General features: G+C 60.6%; 1 protein-coding gene across 2 annotated transcripts in view; it reads left to right on the forward strand.

Annotated features, from left to right (window-relative positions):
* The first annotated feature begins 457 nt into the window (after positions 1-457).
* Positions 458-16,177, forward strand: part of ZMIZ2 (zinc finger MIZ-type containing 2) — a 43,201-nt gene continuing 27,481 nt past the window's right edge. The window contains exon 1 of one of the 2 annotated variants that reach the window (XM_084615107.1): positions 458-734. The gene's annotated coding sequence lies outside the window, so the exon portion shown is untranslated. The remainder of the gene's footprint in view (positions 735-16,177) is intronic. The other variant, XM_084615108.1, reaches the window with a different exon arrangement.

Genomic DNA, 16,177 nt, shown 5'->3' on the forward strand with positions numbered 1-16,177 from the left:
TGGATCCCCCAGGCTATTTAGGCTCCAAACTCCCATGGGGAGCTGTAGCTGAGGCCCTCCTCTCCGGCAGGTCACAATGCCAGGGATGGGCGGCTGGGAGGTAGGCATGCAACCGGGTCATGTGGGATGATCCCGAGCCCACAGCGAGGTGTGCGGAGCCCCCAGAACACTGTCCTCAAAAGTGAGGGATGCCCACAGAGGTGGCAACCCCGGTGGGGGCGCACGGTTGCCCTTTCTCTGTGTGGGCTGAAATCCCAGCGCCCCTGTGCAGCCAGCCCGGCCTCCAGCAGCCAGCAAAGCCCTTTGTTTGCCTTTCCCACCCTGAGTGGGGGTGGGGGGCTGCAGCCAACTCCCCCCCATCCCCTGCCTCCAGATAGGAGCTCCATTGCTCTCGCCTGGGTGGGGGAGGGAGGCTCAGCCTCCAGCAGGCTATGAATATTGATGAGGCTGCCGGGCTGCTATTGTGCAATCGGAGCGGGGAGGGCGGCAGGATGGAGGCGGGGAGCTGCGCGCAGCGGCTCACTCGCCCCGCGGTGGCCCAGGCAGCGGCGGCAGCAGGAGCGGAGGCAGAGCACGGAGGGGCCGCGGAGCCAGGGCTTTGTTAGCTGCAGCCGCCGACCCCCGCCATGGAGCCGGGCCAGCAGCAGGCTCAGTGAGCCGCTCCCGCCCCGGCCGCGCCGCGCAGGGAGGAAGAGGGCGAGGAAGGCGAAGGGCCATTTTTGTCTCCTTGGAAGGTAAGTGGCTGGGCCGGAGCGGGGGCTGCGCAGGGCCCGGGGCGGAGCGGGGCTGGGAAGCGGGGCTGTCCCCGGGCTGGGGCAAAGGGGTGCCGGCTGGGGGCTGGGGAAGGCGCCCCCCGAGGCCAGCGCGTCGGGAAGGGGAGGATATTTTGCGCCCTCTCCTTTGTTGCCTAGAAGGAAAATCCTTTGCAAGCGGCCCGCTTGTCCGCGGGGAAGGAGGCCTGGGGGGGGCTTGCTGACCGGGGGGGCCGCTGGAGCAGGCTGCCCCAGGGCGGGGCCGGGGGGGTCCCCCGGCTCCTCCTCCCCCCTCCGCCTGGGGAGCTGCCATTTTTTCTAAATGCTACTGGTTGCGGTTGAATTCGGGTTCGGGCTGATGGATGCCCAGGGAAAGTGAGTTTCCATAGCAACAGAGCTGATGCCATGGGCGAGGTGGGTCGGTGCCAGCTGCGGGGTGGGAGCGGGGTCGCCGTCCGGGGCTCCCGCTGGCCGCCCAGCTGCTGCTGCCGGCGCAGTGTGGGGCAGGCTCTGGGGGGTGCTGCGGGGCACGCTCCTCCGGGCATAGCTGGGCACGGCGAGGTGGGCACTGGGCAGGACCCCTTCGGGGGATGCCTGGGGAGCCGGAAGAACGGGCCGTCTTTGCTGTGCCCAGGGTGGGTCAGGGGGCTGGCTGCCTGCAGAGCCCCGCACAGAGCGGGGCCAGGTCTGCAGCTGATCCAGGCGCTGGCGGAGGCCGCGGTCTTGGGGGGGCTCCCGGGGTGGCGAGAGCTGCCAGAGAGCCCAGAGTTGCCGGGAATTCATACGCGAGGCTTCCTCCTCTGCGTGGGAGTGGGCTTGGGGGTTTCCAGCCAGTGCCTGCGGTCTGGGGGCTTCCCCCCGTCGGCTCCAGGCCTGGCAGGACTCCGGCCCATCTGAGTGCAGATGGGTGGGAAGGGAGAGGCCGTGGGCCGGCGGAGGGGGGGGGGAAATCCTTGAGCTTGTCCTAGATTGACACTCGGGCTGTTCCAGCCGGTTTTCAGGCCCTGGACAGTGTATCTGTGGCGTATTGGGTTAGGTGAATGAGCTGCAGACTGCTTCTGGTTTCTGCCTAGCAGCGCCCAATCAGTGGCCTATCCCCTGTGCCAGCAGAGGTTTTCTGCCTTCTTGCTGTTGTCTGGCATGCCTTGGCAAGGGGAGGAATCTCTCCTCCTGCAGACTGGCTATCGCAGGTCCAGCTGGCTTCTCCTGATTAGGCCTGACCCACCCACCGCATTTCCCAGCTTGGAGGATGCTGGGCTGGGAGCACACAGTCTCTCCAGGTGGTGTGGGTGGGGGCTGCCTGCCTTTGCAGGGCGCATCTGGTGTTGTAGTGTTGCCTTTTCCTCCTCTGGTGTGACACAGACCCATGGTTCACGGCATGGATGTGACCCTCCGAAGAGGCTGCTTGCTTTGCTGGGGCCTTGGGGACAAGCCGTCCACCCAGCAGCAGCAGCTCTTGGCTTCTGGGGATGTTTCTCTTTGGACAGAGGATCAGTGGGTGCTGACTGGTCACTGTGGGGGCACAGCCCTGCTCACTGATGGGCGATCCACATATCCAGAGGCTTTTTTCCTACCAGGGATTTCATGATCCAATTGAATAAAATTAGCCATGATTCAGAAGGGGTGTGAGCAGAACCCCCAGTTTGTCACAGCTGGGTGGACTGAGAGGCTGCAGACAGGGGGCAGGGCAACTGCTGCACGTGTCGTTTTTGGTTTGGTATCTAAGCTGGTCCATTTTACCCCAGTGTTGGGACGGCTTTATACCGATGCATTGGGTTTTTTCAGCGGAGATCCAGACCAGGTTGGGACAAGTGGCAGGAGGTTGGAGGGGGAACTCATTGTGGGGCAGTGTGGCTAAGGATATTTACCGTGATGAGTGTTTGGGGAGCTGAAGTATGGTATCTGGCCCCCCTGGGCAGTCTGTTTGCATCTCTGTGGGCACCTGACCACGGGGTAACGCTTGGCTGAGTAGCGTCATGCTCTTCCCACCATTGGGACACCAAGGACTGCAGCTTAGTCAGGCAACATGGCTAGTCCGGTGCTTTGGCTGCCAGCGGTGCTGCAGATCCACCAGCCCAGCTTGTTGGGACCAGCCCTAGCCTTACCGACAGCGTAACACAGTGCACACAGAGAATATCTCCTGACCTCCGGGCTCCTAAATCCCACCCACCCCCACCCTCCTGCAGGCCTGGCCTCTGCTTAAGTGTCTTCTGTAGAGTCCGCTAGCTTCAGCCCTGGCCTGGCATGCCCATCTTTTGTCACTTTGGCACCACCCCTTGGGCACTGTAGCTTGACCTCCTGGAAAGGGTTGGTTGGTTTGCGCTCTGGGATGTGGAGCCTGCTGCTGTGGTATGACTTTGTTCCCTGGTTTCTTAAGAGCTGCTAGCATTGGTTCCACAGATGAGATGGTCCAGAGCTGTGGTCAAGGCAAGTTCGTGTCCCACTGCTATGAATGGGCTCAAGTTCTGGGGACTCTGCATAGGTAGTGTCCCAGTAGACTAGCTCTCGAGGGTAATCGCAGCGTGTTGGCCCCTCACCACCCTGCCCACACATGGGAAGGGTCAAAAATGAGGCACTGGAATCCATGGCGAAGCCAGAGGTGGCTATGGGGTTGGCACCTTCCAACACCAGGCCTCTTTTTGAATGGTACCCACGTGTGGTGATTGTTATGGCCAAGACTCACAGAGAATATCCTCCCCTTCCCCACTTTTGAGAGACTCCTGTGGCTTCCCTCCTGTCCTGGGCAGCAGATTTCCACCAGCAGGAGGGATTTGGGAAAGAGGGAGACCTCTTCCCAGTGACATCTCCACCTAGACTTTCAGCTCCACATCTGGGGATCTTGAACTCCATCCTGAGCTTGGCAGTGCAGGCCGCTCTGCTGTCTGCTTCGGCACTGCCAGAAACTCCCTGGATGCATGGCTCCTTCACGACTGCCCCTTCACAATGTCGCTGGAGTCCTGGGCTCCTGCCCAGCAGGAGGCCAGATATGCCGGTCATATCATGTGGGCTGCAGGGGGGCAGAGCTGTGAGAGGAGGGCCAGAAGGCTGGGTTAGCTCTGGGGAGAAAGTCTGACTCCAGGCCCCCTAGCCTGAACCGCCAGCAGCCATCCCAGGGGACAGAGCCCTCAGCTGTAATAACCGGATGAAACTCTCCCAGGTCCCCTGCTCTGCCCTTCACTGTTGCTAGAACAGCAGCTGACTCCCTATCCGCCTCCCCCACTGGGTGCGGTGCCCGCTGTCCTGGCAGGTTCACAGCTTGCGTGTTGGCAATAGTTCACTAGGTAACTAGGTTAAGCCGAAGCTCATCCACCCACCCACTTATATAATGGTGGGCGGGCCCCGGGTGAGTGTCTTGGAAGGTCAGGGTGTGCTGCATCCCTGGCTGCCTGGTTGGCAGGAGGTTGGGGGACAGCAGAGGCTGGATTGAGCCTGAGGGGTGGTGAGGGGAGTAAAGGAATGTGAAGTGATGTGATTCACCCAGGCCAGCCATAGGTAAGTGGGCGGTGGAGCCCATCTGTCATTAATCTTGCTCCCTAGTGAATTGGCCCGGCTGTGTCAAGCAATGGAACCGGCTGCCAATAGCTCCAAGAAAACAAGCAGTCAGCATCTGTGTGACGGCCCCTCACCTGCGATCAGTGGGATCAGCACCTGGCCCTGCTCGAGGGCCGGGACTGTATGGATGTGCTCCTCAGGCAGAGATGCCGGCAGCCACGTGATGAGTCTGATCTTGACCCATGGGGGCCCCGAGAAAGCAAGCACAGGACAGGGCATCCATGGACCAAAGGGCAATCTGCTTCCTCTTGGGGGAGGCCAGGAACCCATGGGGTCCCCAACCTTTGCTGAACAATATCTTAGAGCAGTCTCATGCCCCAGTGGTCTCCCCTCTGAATGCTAGCCAGGCACAGAGCTGCTTAGCAGTTAAACTCCAGGGCAATCAAGCCACTGCCTTCATGCTTCCAGTCACTGTTGCAGAGACTCCTATGATCTGTCAGCCCAGGGTGGTGGTGTACCTGCTCTACTGTGGCTTGTTTTGTAGACCTTTGCCAGAGCATTCCTGTGCCATAAGGCGGTGCGCAAGTGGCTGGCTGCAAAGCCAAAGAAAGCGAGCTACAGAGCCAGGCTACTGAGCTGTGTTGGTGAAAGTGTCAAGCTCTTGGGAATCATAAAGCAGAGGGAATGTGTGGGCTCTGGGGAGCGTATCCCTTCCATTAGCAAAGGGAGTGAAAAATATCTGAATGACCCTCTTCCCCTTCTCCCCCCGGGTCCCCTGGGGGCATCGTTGGATTTCCCTGGTTGGAGACCCAAAAAAGGCCAACAACTGAGTTTGAACTGAAAAGTTAAAGCAACTGAGAAGGCAGGTTTGGAATGGAAGCCTCCCTGAATCCTCTGGTGTCTGAGTGTGAGCATGGGAGCCCAGATGCCTGGATTCCATTCCCAGCTCTAGGAGAGTGTTTTGCAGTGGTTACACTGGGGGGGATTTGAAGGCTTGGATTGTGCAGTCCACTATCTTCTTGGACTAGCCACATCACCTCTCTGTTTTTCAGCATCTGCACCGCTAACACAGGGGTGGTTGGGGTGGTTATACTTTATTGTCTGTAAAGGGCTTGGAGATCCTTGGGTGAAAGCTGTCTCATGGGGAAGGCTCCTGAGGTAGACCACTGGCTCCAGAACAGTCCGTGTGTTCAGGGCTTTAGCACTGCTTTCTGCCCTCCTGGGCTCAGAGTGCTGTGGGTGCCTGGCATTAGGTACTATGGGCATGGGGAAGCCCTTGCTCCAATCTTCCTGTAATGGTGTAATGGCTTAGCTAGTCTTTGCCCTTTGTGCCAGGTGCTGTACCTCCATAGTCAGCTGAACCCGAGCTCCCAGTGCGTCGCTGTGGCCAAAAGGGCTAATGCGATCCTGGGACACAGATGCAGCAGAATATGGAATCAGAGCCAAGCAGTTCTTTTCCCTCTGTAGCTGGCACTGGTGCAACCACTGCTGGAATCCTTTGTCTAGGTCTGGTGCCTACAATTCAAGGAAGATGTTGATAAATTGGAGAAGGAGGTGGAGAAGGGCCACAAGAATGATTCAAAGATTAGAAAACCTGCCTTCTAGTGAGAGACTCCAGGAGCTCCATCTATTTAGCTCAATGCAGAAGGTTAAGGGGGGACTGGATCCCAGTCTCTCAGCATCCGAAGTCAGCGTCCCAGCACAGTCCATTTTGCTGGGCCGGTTGGCCCTCAGGTATCCATCCACGGGACGTTTTCCCTGACTGGGAGCTGCGAGGTCCCAGCACTGCAGAAAATTTGCTCCCCGGATTCTCACATCAGGCTCCCAAAACCAGCAGCCTCTCTAGAACTCATAACCAAACTGCTGTTTCTACACGCCCGCTCCAGGCCAGGAAGATAAATGGGGATTTATGTGCTGTTGTGGCTCTGGATATATAGCTGCTGCCCCAGCCAGTGTCCGAACGACTGGAGATCAGCTCCCGAGCCTGGAGCTTGGTGCCAGGCCGCTCAGTGCCTCATGCCCCAGTGGGGAGAGATCCCTTAGGGAGTGGGTGGCCGGAGTCCCCCAGTCAGAGAGGCTGTGATCCCAGAAAAGTTTCCAGCATGGCCAAGCCAGCCTGCAGGAGGGTGGCTTAACTAGTGCCAGCAGAGTCACAGGGCCTCGGGTAGCTGGGGAGAGAAACCTCCCAGGGACTGCTCGGCCGGAACCTCTCATGGCTATGGCCTTGCCTGGCCCTGAAAGGTCCCTTCCAGCACTGGGAGCAATAGGAGTAGAGCATGTGTCCTGGTGTGTGTGTGTGGGGGGGGGGGTGTCACGTGCATGTGCCGAGGAGGAGTAGAGTGTGTGTGTGTGTGTGTTACAAGACCCGGGCCCACTGGGGCACTACCAGGGGGGTAGTGGAGGTGAAAGGTGCTGGGGCCAACACACAGATTCTTTTCCATGACAAAGGAGCCTCTAATGGCAGAGACAGTCTCTTTGAGTGGGAGATGCTCCCTCCCTATGGGGGTAGGGTCAGGCTAACTGCTCCCATTGCATGGGGGGCTCTGCCTGGCAGGTCCAGTCCCCCCAGAGTCTATCTCTCCTTGCTGCTCCTGTGGGTGGGGTGGGGGAATCGGCGTCTGCCCCTTCCCAGTTTGTTCCTACAAGGGGGGTGGACCTGGGAAGGGAATTTTGAGTAAATTCTGAGCTGCATCCAGGGCGACCCTGGCCTCCATCCCTTGGGGTGGAAGGCATCCCCAGGGAGGAGGGTGGGGCTGTGTCACCTAAGATAGTGCCTTAAACACCCAGCGGGGAATCTCTGACCCTGAACTTTGACCCCATTGCTTTCCAGGCCACCATCTGGGGAGGGTCCCTCTGGAAGGGGGCTGGGGCAGCAAGTGCACATATCTCTTTCTGCCCACCCCCACCCCTCCCACCACCACAACACAGCTCAAGGGGAACTGGCTGCGATGTGACTGGCACCTCAGATCTTGCCCTGTCACTCAAAGACCCTGAAGGGCGGGGGGGTGAAGGGGTGTCGTTTGTGCTGAGGGTTGATTGGAAATGGCAGGTGGGCCCTGCAGAGGAGGAGGCTCTGGCGGGGAGAACGGCCAGGGGCCACACGCGGAGCTGGCCCTGCATTTCGTTCCCTGATTGATTGCAGTGCCTCAGACCCCTGGGAATCTGGGTCAGAGCAGATCTGATGCCCCACTCTGTGGGAGGGGCAGCCAAGCTCTGGCTCAGCTACTCTGGGTGTCACAGTTGCCCTGGGGCTCAGCACCTCCCACCAGGAGCGGAGGCCAGAGGGAACTGAAAGTGTCTGCATCTGGCCCACAGCAGAAACCCAGGCATCAGCCTGGAATTACCCCGGGCCCCTGGGGTGGGCCTGGGGGAGGGAGAGACTCTTCTTACCAGCTCTCTGTGGGGCCCCGACATCACCAGGGCTCCATGCCCTGCCCCTGTGTGTAAGGATGACCAGGAACCCCGCGGTGAGTTATGGGAGGAGGATCTCCGGTAAGGCTAGTACCTGAGGGGCAAGAAACAGAGGCATCTAGGTGCAGCTCCTCTCGCTACGTTGCGGTAGGAGGCTGCCCTCTGGCCTTGCTCCTTTCCCGGCTCAGCCTGTTGCCCCTCCCCTGCCCCATCCTGCTCCTGCATCCAACTGTTAGCAGAGCCGTAGAGAGCTTCCGGGTGCTGCCAAGGAGGCACAACCGGGGCAAGTGCCAGAGGAGCAGGGAGCACAGAGAGAGCAGACCCCACCTTCCCCAGCCTTGTTCTCAGCCCCTTGGCCAGCTGGCACCAGGGCCCCAACCCAGCCTGAGCCCCTAGGCTTGTGTTCTGTGTTTCCCACTCTCCTCCAGCCCTCGCAGGGACCCCCAGCAGGGTGTCTTGTCCCATGAGGATGGAGCCTGTCCAGCGTTGGGTGTACACATCTGTGGGGGGGGTGGGGAGAGTCCCATGGTCCTGGAGAGTGGGGGGGTCAATGTGGAAAGTCCCTGTCAGGACTCCGGGAGGGGGGGTCAGTGTGGAAAGTCCCTGTGATTTCCCCCTCCACTGCCTAGGGGGGTGTGAGTGCCCTGCAGGGGGGTGGGTTGGGGATCTGGCCAAGCAGGGAGTGGTGGGTGGGTGGCTGGTATGCTCATTCCTGGCATTCTCGGTACTGATTAGCATGATCCCCTTGGTGTGTGTCATCACCCGCTGCGGGGGCAGCACAGGCTCCTCGGGAGCTGGGGTGTGTGTGACTCCGCCATGTCCCAGCCCACCAGCACCAGGGCTCCCAGAGATGCTCAGGCTCCTGCTGCTGCCACCCCCCTCCAACTCTGGTTCAAATAGATCAGCTTTGTTATTTACAGGATAAGGGGGAGAAACACTGGGGTGTTTGTGTCACTGGGAGAGCGTGAGACAGCATGTGTGTGTCAGGGACAGCGTGTGCAAGCCATGTGTGATCGTTTCTAGGATGAAAATGGCCAGTTTTATTCTGAACTCCAGCCCTGTCAGAACCCAGGGGATTGGTGTGGGGGCCTTTCCCAACCCATTTCAGTCCAGGTCCCACCCAGGTGGATAATGAGCAAAGACCTGCCCCAGGCGTGGGACCTAAGCACCTGAGAGGCTGGAGGTTGATGCCTCCCTCCACTTGGGATCCCTGAATCATCTGTTGGGGTCACGCACATCAGCCAGGCCAGCTGTCCTAGCTGGGCCGTGCCCTGACAGCCCAGCCTGTGTCTGTCCCTCCTCCGGCTCAGTGCCTCTCTTATGCCTACCCCACGCTCGACCTCTGTGCAGCACCAGGATGCTCTGTCCAGATGTCCAGCCCTCCTGCTGTGGGGACTAGCAGGTCTCCAGCCTGCTCAGAGTTCACCTATGGGATCGGGCCCCACTGGGGTGATAGGAGCCCTGCATTTGTGAGAATCCCGCTGCAGCGTGACAACAGGTTGCAGGTGCCAACCAGATCAATGTGTTCCAAAGCTCTGACATCCTGGGCCAGAGAAAGACCTAGGGAGCTGGGGACAGCAGCGGGGGTCACTTAACCCCTTGCGTTCTCAGTGCACATGGTACTGCCCTGTCAGCTGCCATTTACTGGCAGCTTCCGCAGGGTTCCAGGACCCCCCAGCCCCAGAGACTGCCTGGTTCCTCCAGGGGAGGGGGGACATGGCAGTGGAAGCAGGCTGCTCTGCCTGTATCTGCCCAGCATCCAGGGCTCCCAGCCAGCTCCTGTGACCAGCACTCAATCCAGCCACACGACTCTCTAGCCATCCCCATTCGGCCTGCGTGTGCCCCCTGCTCCCACGGAGTGTTGGAGGGGATGTGCTACCTCGGCCGACCCTGGAGGGGAGGGCCCCCCCCTGCACTCTGGGCCCATCCAGTGCCAACCCGGGTTCTGCCGAGTCCTCAGCCCTGGAGCTGCTTCCCCATAGCAGTTCCCTGCTTGGTGCCCCTGCAGCATATCGGAGTTGGATCTGCTACCTTTAGTCACCTCTGGCTCCTGTGAGCCCTTGCACAGCCTGTGCCCTGGGAGAGCCAGCTGGAGACTAGCTGGGCTCCCGCCCCATCAGTAGATGTGGTTAACGAGGTCCAGGATCAAAGCTGGCATTGCAAGGTGTGGGGGGGCTTTGCAGGTATCGCCAAAGTTAGGACTTAGCCTGCAGGATCTTTCTCAGAGGACTGGGGAGGGGCTGTTCTCTGCTAGTCAGGCCCAGCGTTTGGCCCAGGAGTTGGATTAATGCCCGGCCTCTCAGGGCCACCCGAGCTGTGTTCTGCAGGGAGGCAGACAATAGCCACAGTGCATTGCACCCACTCTGCCCCTCGTGAAGTGCCCTGTGCATGGGACCCTAGCCAAGGGGCTTTGGTGCCAGGCCCTGGGGGAGTTGGCAGGTGGTAAGGTGATGGCATGGTGCTGGAATGGCTGGGCACATGGCACTTGTGGGGTCGCTATGCTCAGCAGAGCCACACTCTACCTGTGATTAAACCAAGGGAGCCCAGGCACCGCTGCCATGTCTCTCGAGGCTGGACCTGTGCCCATCACTGCTGTTATGGGGCAGGAATCCAGACCCCCTGCTTTGCTGTTGGTGCTATTCCCCCCCCCCCCCACAGCATGGGTCCTGCTTGCACAGGTGTCTGCCCCCTGCCCCAGCATGCTGCCCCTCTCCTCCCAAGCAGTGGGGCTCAGGGAGGGCAGTGCCATTGGGCACTGTTGTTGCCAGAGCCTGCACCTCCATGTTAAACACAAGGGCAGCTGCCATCTGTGCTTCATGCCAAAGAGCCGCAGCCCTTGGGTTCCTGGCAGGCTGCCAGCTGGGCTCTCTGCTGGGCAGGGCTGGGGCGCCTCTCCGCTTCCCAGGATCAGGTTACCTGCCCTGGCTGGCTGCACACAAAGGCGTCATGGCTGCTTCTTGGCTGAAAGCTCAGTGCACAGAGTGACTTGCATGGATCCGTCCCTTGGCACTAGGCTGCCCAGCAGAGAGAGTTGCTGGAGAAGACCAAGGGCAGGGAGCGGAGAGGTGGCAAGTCCCATCCCCCAGGCACCAGATGGGGATGCTGCATCCCTAACATGGGGGGGCTCCCCAACACGCAAGGCTCAGATCTTGCCCCAGTGCTCGCAGTTCAAAATCCCCATGCTCCAGCATCCCAGGAGACAACGCTGCAGCCTGCTGGAGCCAGCAGTTCCACTACTCAGCCTTAATGTCACCCCCATTCTTACTAATCCCCCCCCTTGTGCCTCCACTTACCATCCTCATCCCCCCCTCCTTTGGCCAGGCACTGGCCCCGTGGAGATCAGCCATTGACTAGCTGTGCGGGTGGTCTGACCCGCCTGTGGGCTGCAGGCACCTCTCCCTTGCCAGTGGGACGCCATGCTCCAGAGTGAGCTCTCCTGGCGTGGCTGGGGGGATTCCCTAGCAGAAGGGGCCATGGGACTGTGCCCGGCACAGTTTGCTGGCCAACACCCCATCCCTCCCCCAAGCAGCTGTGTGTGGAGACTGCAGCGCTCTGCCCTGCGCGGGGGTGTGGAGACCTCCGGGGCCTGCACAGGAACTGCAGCCGCCAAGGCACATCCGGTTGTGACCCCCTCCTTCCCCTCCCCCACTGCCTCCGCAACTGGCAACTGCATTTCCAGGTGCCTGGGCCCCCAGTGCTGATCTCTCCCACCCTGAGGGGCTGTGCCCATTAGGCTCATGCTCCGAGCCCTAGAATCTGCCCCTGGTGGGGGAGGGGAAGGCACCTCTTACCCCCCCCCAATGCGATGGAGCATGCAGCATCCCAGACCCTGGAACCTCTGGTGGTGTTTTCCCCCCCCCCCCCAGCTACAGAGGGGATCCGCTGGAAAGAGCGTGGGAGTGCAGGGAGTTCCTGGCTACTCCAGCCCTGGCCTCTTTCAGCAGGGGCAGAGCGCTGGCTGTGGGAGGGAGCTCCCAGCTACTCCAACCCCAGCCTCTCCCAGCAGGGGGTGCTGTGGGGACTGGGGCAGAAGCACTGGCTGTGGGAGGAACTCCTGGACTCTCCCAGCAGCTGGAAATAAGCTAGTAGTCCTAGCCAGAAATCACTAAACCCCATGAGCTTGGCCACAGCCTCACATGCACAGAGGCCTGTGTTTGCAGATCCTGGGGATCCCTGCTTCAACAGGGTGGGGAGGGCGGCTGCAGGATTAGAGCCCATGCAGGAGCGACATGACAGAGGGAGTTTCCTCCACAGCTGCTAGCGTGGAGCGGCTGAGCCGGACGCCCTCAGCGTGAGGCCCCCTAGCTCCAGGCCAGTGCTGCTTCCCTCGAGCCTAGTGGCTCCGTGCACATCAGGACCTGCAGTCTCTATCCTGGTGCTTCAGTGGCCTCGTCTGTGGGCAAGGTTCCAGTGCCTCTGGGGGTGCCAGGACACCTACCCCACTTTCCCCATGCATCCCCACCCCCGGGTGGAGTTGCTGACAGATCCATAGAGGACTGCACTGGGGTGGTTCTGTGTGCTTTCGCCTCCAGCAGCTTTGCCAGTTCTCAAGGCTGGCCTCCCCCAGGAGCAGAGAGGGCCTCAGGCCTGTTGCAGAAGGAAGGGGTTAAGGCAGCAAAGCTCGCCTGTGCCCCTGGGCGCAGGGAGGAGGCCTTGGTGCTCTGCCGCTGATTCACAGGTCAGCCCCCCCCTTCCCTCTCCTGCGGTGCCTCCTGGGCTATAATCCCTGGGAAGGAACAGGCTGTTTCCTTGTTCCAGGAATACGTTCTGCAAGAAGCACAGAGTTCAGATGTGCACTGCAGGGGAGCCGTGCACAGGCAGCTGGTCAGCACCAGGGGGTGAGGGGCAGGCCCACCTGGAGGGGCCTGCAGCACAGCTCACCTTCCTCCCCTCCAGCCAGCTACAGGGGCCCAGCACTGTGGTTGTGTTGTTTCCCCTCCTGGCATTCCACACTGCACCCACAGGGTCCAGAGAGCTGCCCAGCCCTCCAGGACAGTTAAGAAACCACCTTCCCACAGGGGCCCTGGCAGGCTTAGGGCAGCCCGCCCCTCAAGCCCAGCTCCCCAGGAGGAGCAACATGAAGAAACCAGAGAATTGTGCCATGGAGAAGAGGGGAGAGTGGTCCCTTCCTCCAGGTGAGGGCTGGGGAAGAAGCCACATCTCCCCCAGCCACTGGGGTACCCCCTGGCACAGGGGCCCACAGCCATCCCACTTAGGCCTTCATCCCTGGGATGGGGATGCGGGAGGGCGAGGGGATTGGATTGGATTATCTCTGCTATTTTGTGAAAGGCTAATGCTCGGGGCTCATGACAAACTGGCATCCCTGCCCTAGCAGGGGACTCAGGTGCAAGGACCTCGCCCTGTGCCTCATTTTCCCTAATGAGCACCTGGGGTGAGCATGTACATACAGAACTGTCCCCTCTACCCAGGCCCCTCCCCAGATGTTGCTGGACAGGGGGGCATTCTCCCCGTGACTCTTTGCTCTCCAGACTCCTCCCTGGGCCAGCACTGAGGACATCTCTTTCTTGCCAAGCATTGGCATGGAGTTGGAGTTTAAGAGAGCACCAGCTGCTACCCATGCTGGGGAGAAGCTGGTTTAAACTTGTCCACTGCTGGACATTGGTTTGAACTGGGAGCAGCTCCTGGAGGACTGCACATTTTCCCCTGCCCTTCCCTCCTCCCAACCCCATGGGAACACGGTGCCCAGGCCAGGGTCAAAGCGGCAGGATGTGCCATGGCCCTGCTCCAGGTGCCAGCAGCCCAGCGGGAGTAGAGCCAAGGCAATCGCCGTGGCCGTACCTGGAGAGCTCTGCCCTGGCGTGGGCCAGGCTGTGGGAACAATGGGAGGGGGAGACACTGGGCCGTGCCCCAGAGTGCAGGAGGGGCCAGCTGCTGATGGGTGGCCCTGGGTCTGAAACAGGGTACTGAGGCCCCATGGGCGGTGGCAAGGCGCATCAGCACCTGGATGGGGCTCGGCATGCCCAATGCCTGGGCTCCCTCCTGCTCCCATCAGGGCAGCCAGAGTCTGGTAGTTAGTGTCCCCAGCTCTACCAGCAAGCTCTGGTGTCCCTGTGTGTCAGGGAGCCATGGCAGGGCTTCTACCCCTTGCCACCGCTTTGCACATTGCAGGTCCAGATGGGGCAGGAATAGCAATAGCAGGGTGAGGGGGGCAGAATGCCACCTTGGCATGTGGACAGGGAGGCAGAGAGCACCCCAGGGCTCCATGCCAAGGCCCCAGGCTTTGGGCACTGCGCTACGGCCTCCCCCCGTGGAGCCGGTCGCAGGTCATGGGGCCGCGCCAGTGACTCAGGGTCCCATGGAAGGGTTAGTCACTGCCCCTGCTGGAGCTGCCAGCTGCCCCTTCCCACCTCCCCCCAAGCTGAGCAGGGAGGCATGGGCTTGGCTGCAAGCAGGCTGGGAGCCCCAGGACCTAGAGACAGATGGTCGCAGCACCCCTTCTACATTGTAGCCTGATACGCCTGGGCCTGGTGTGGGGCTGGGGCTGCCATGCCCCTGCAGCACCAGGGGTGCAGCCTGACCCCACCCTGCACTCAGCCCCCCCACTGACCCAGTCCAAAGGCCCAGCTGGGCAGGGGAGCCCTGCCTGGCAAACGCTCTCTGATGCCCAGGCAGAGAGAGAGGAGCTGGGGGAGCCAAGCAGACTACCCCACCACCACCACCACGAGGCACACCCTGCACCCTCCCTCACCCCTGCTACTGTGTCCAAGCCCCTCCCAGGCTTAGCAGTGCTAGCCAGAGTGGCTCTGATCACCCCTCCAGTGCTCAAGCCACCTTGCAGGGCTCTCTGGGCAAGCTTGGTGCTGACCCCCATTACCTGACCTGCTCCCCAGCAAATGGACCCCTGGTGAGTAAGTTTCCCCCCGCTCTCTGCAGCTTCCACTCTGGCACATTGCGGCCACCTCTAGGGTGGTGCCATGCACAGCCACATGACGCCAGGCAGGAAACCCCCCCAGCAAGGAGGTTTGGGCCAGACAGCAGGTTTAGTGCCCACCCTCTTGCAAAAAGCGCCAGTGAGGCCTACCCATACGCACAGGGGGCAGGACCCTCAGTGTTCCCACTCCTCCTGGTGGCAGAGCCGCCCCTGACTCAGAGAGGAGGTTGCCCCACATGGAGTCACCTGTGCTACCGCTTGGGAGGCACTCTAAGCACATGCCAGCCCTAGTGCTGTGTAACTTGTTCGACCTGCTCCAAAGAGCTTTGCTTGGCCTTAGATCAACCCAGGACATAATTAGCCTTTGGGACTCACTGCCACCGGATAGCTCTGTAATGATTGACAGGAGACTTGACCATGTATCTGGATAATGTGACCGGGCAGGGGATGGATGACCTCCCAGCCCCGTAACCCTTTTCTGTCTGCTCCTTGTGACCCAGAGGGGTACCATACACTCCCCTGGCACTGGTACACATCCTCCTGCTAGGGGGTATGAGCCAGCTGCTGATCAGGGTCAGGAAGGGATGTCCCCTGTGGACAGCTTATTCCAGAATGGCCCACCAGGGGATTTCTTGCCTCCGCGATCCCAGCTGGAGATGGAGCAGCTCCAGGCTGGATGCTTATTTGTGTCATGTTGCCCCTTGGCTGCCCATTTGTACCAAGATCCTTTGTTCTGTCCTACTCCCTCCTGCCCCGTGCTCTGGTGTGCCCAAGACTGCTCTGGGCCCTGGCCAAGGAGTGCGATTGCGGTGTTTATATCACACAGACTGGTTCTGTTTGGAGTTTCTGCAGAAGAGACGCCCACAGCTGGGCTAGCAGGGACTGCAGGTTGAGATTGAGGGGCACTGGCAGAGCTGTGACAAGGGAAACCCAGGGCTAGGGTTGCAAGGGGCTATGAGTCAGTGCTGAGGGGCATCAGCAGCTCTGAGGCAGCAGGCAGAGAATCCATTTGTCAACTCCAAGAGCAACTCCCCTCCCCGTTTTACCTCCCGCAGAATAAACACGCAGCTGGTGGCTCCTTCCAGGGCACTGACAGTGGGACAGGCTGGATCAAGAGGGTGGCCCCTTGGTGCAGAACCTCGTGGCCTTGCCCTGGAGCCTGGCAGCTGGGTGTGTGCTGGGGCAGCAGGGTGACCTGGGGAGCTGCTGGGTGGGGCAGAGCGTGGTCATTCCTCTCATGTTCCTTGACCCTAGGTACTGTTTCTCCTCCCCCGCCCCTTTAAATGCAGCATCCTCCACCCGTCCTTGGCAGGGTCCACTCCCGGAGGCTGCCGCTGCTGTCTGCAGCGGGGGGCCCCAGCAGCCCCTGTCTCCCCATTTGTGGCAGGATCCATCTCACGCCTGCCCTCCTAGGTCTCCATACCTGTCAGCTTGTTGGGGAGTCCAGAGCAGACCTTCCATTGCCTTGCAAGGTCATTTACAAGTGGGAATGGAGTCCTTGCCTGCCTGTCATGACTCCAAAAGGGGCAGGATCAGGCCCTGAGTCACTTGCTTCTCCACTCAGCTCCTGCCTTGTCTTTGCACTGGCCCTGCGAGAGCCTTCTCCTCCACAACACCCTGAGCTGGGAGC

The sequence above is a fragment of the Lepidochelys olivacea genome (assembly GCF_965140295.1).
Source record: "Lepidochelys olivacea isolate rLepOli2 genome assembly, chromosome: 26".
Lineage (NCBI taxonomy): Eukaryota > Metazoa > Chordata > Testudines > Cheloniidae > Lepidochelys > Lepidochelys olivacea.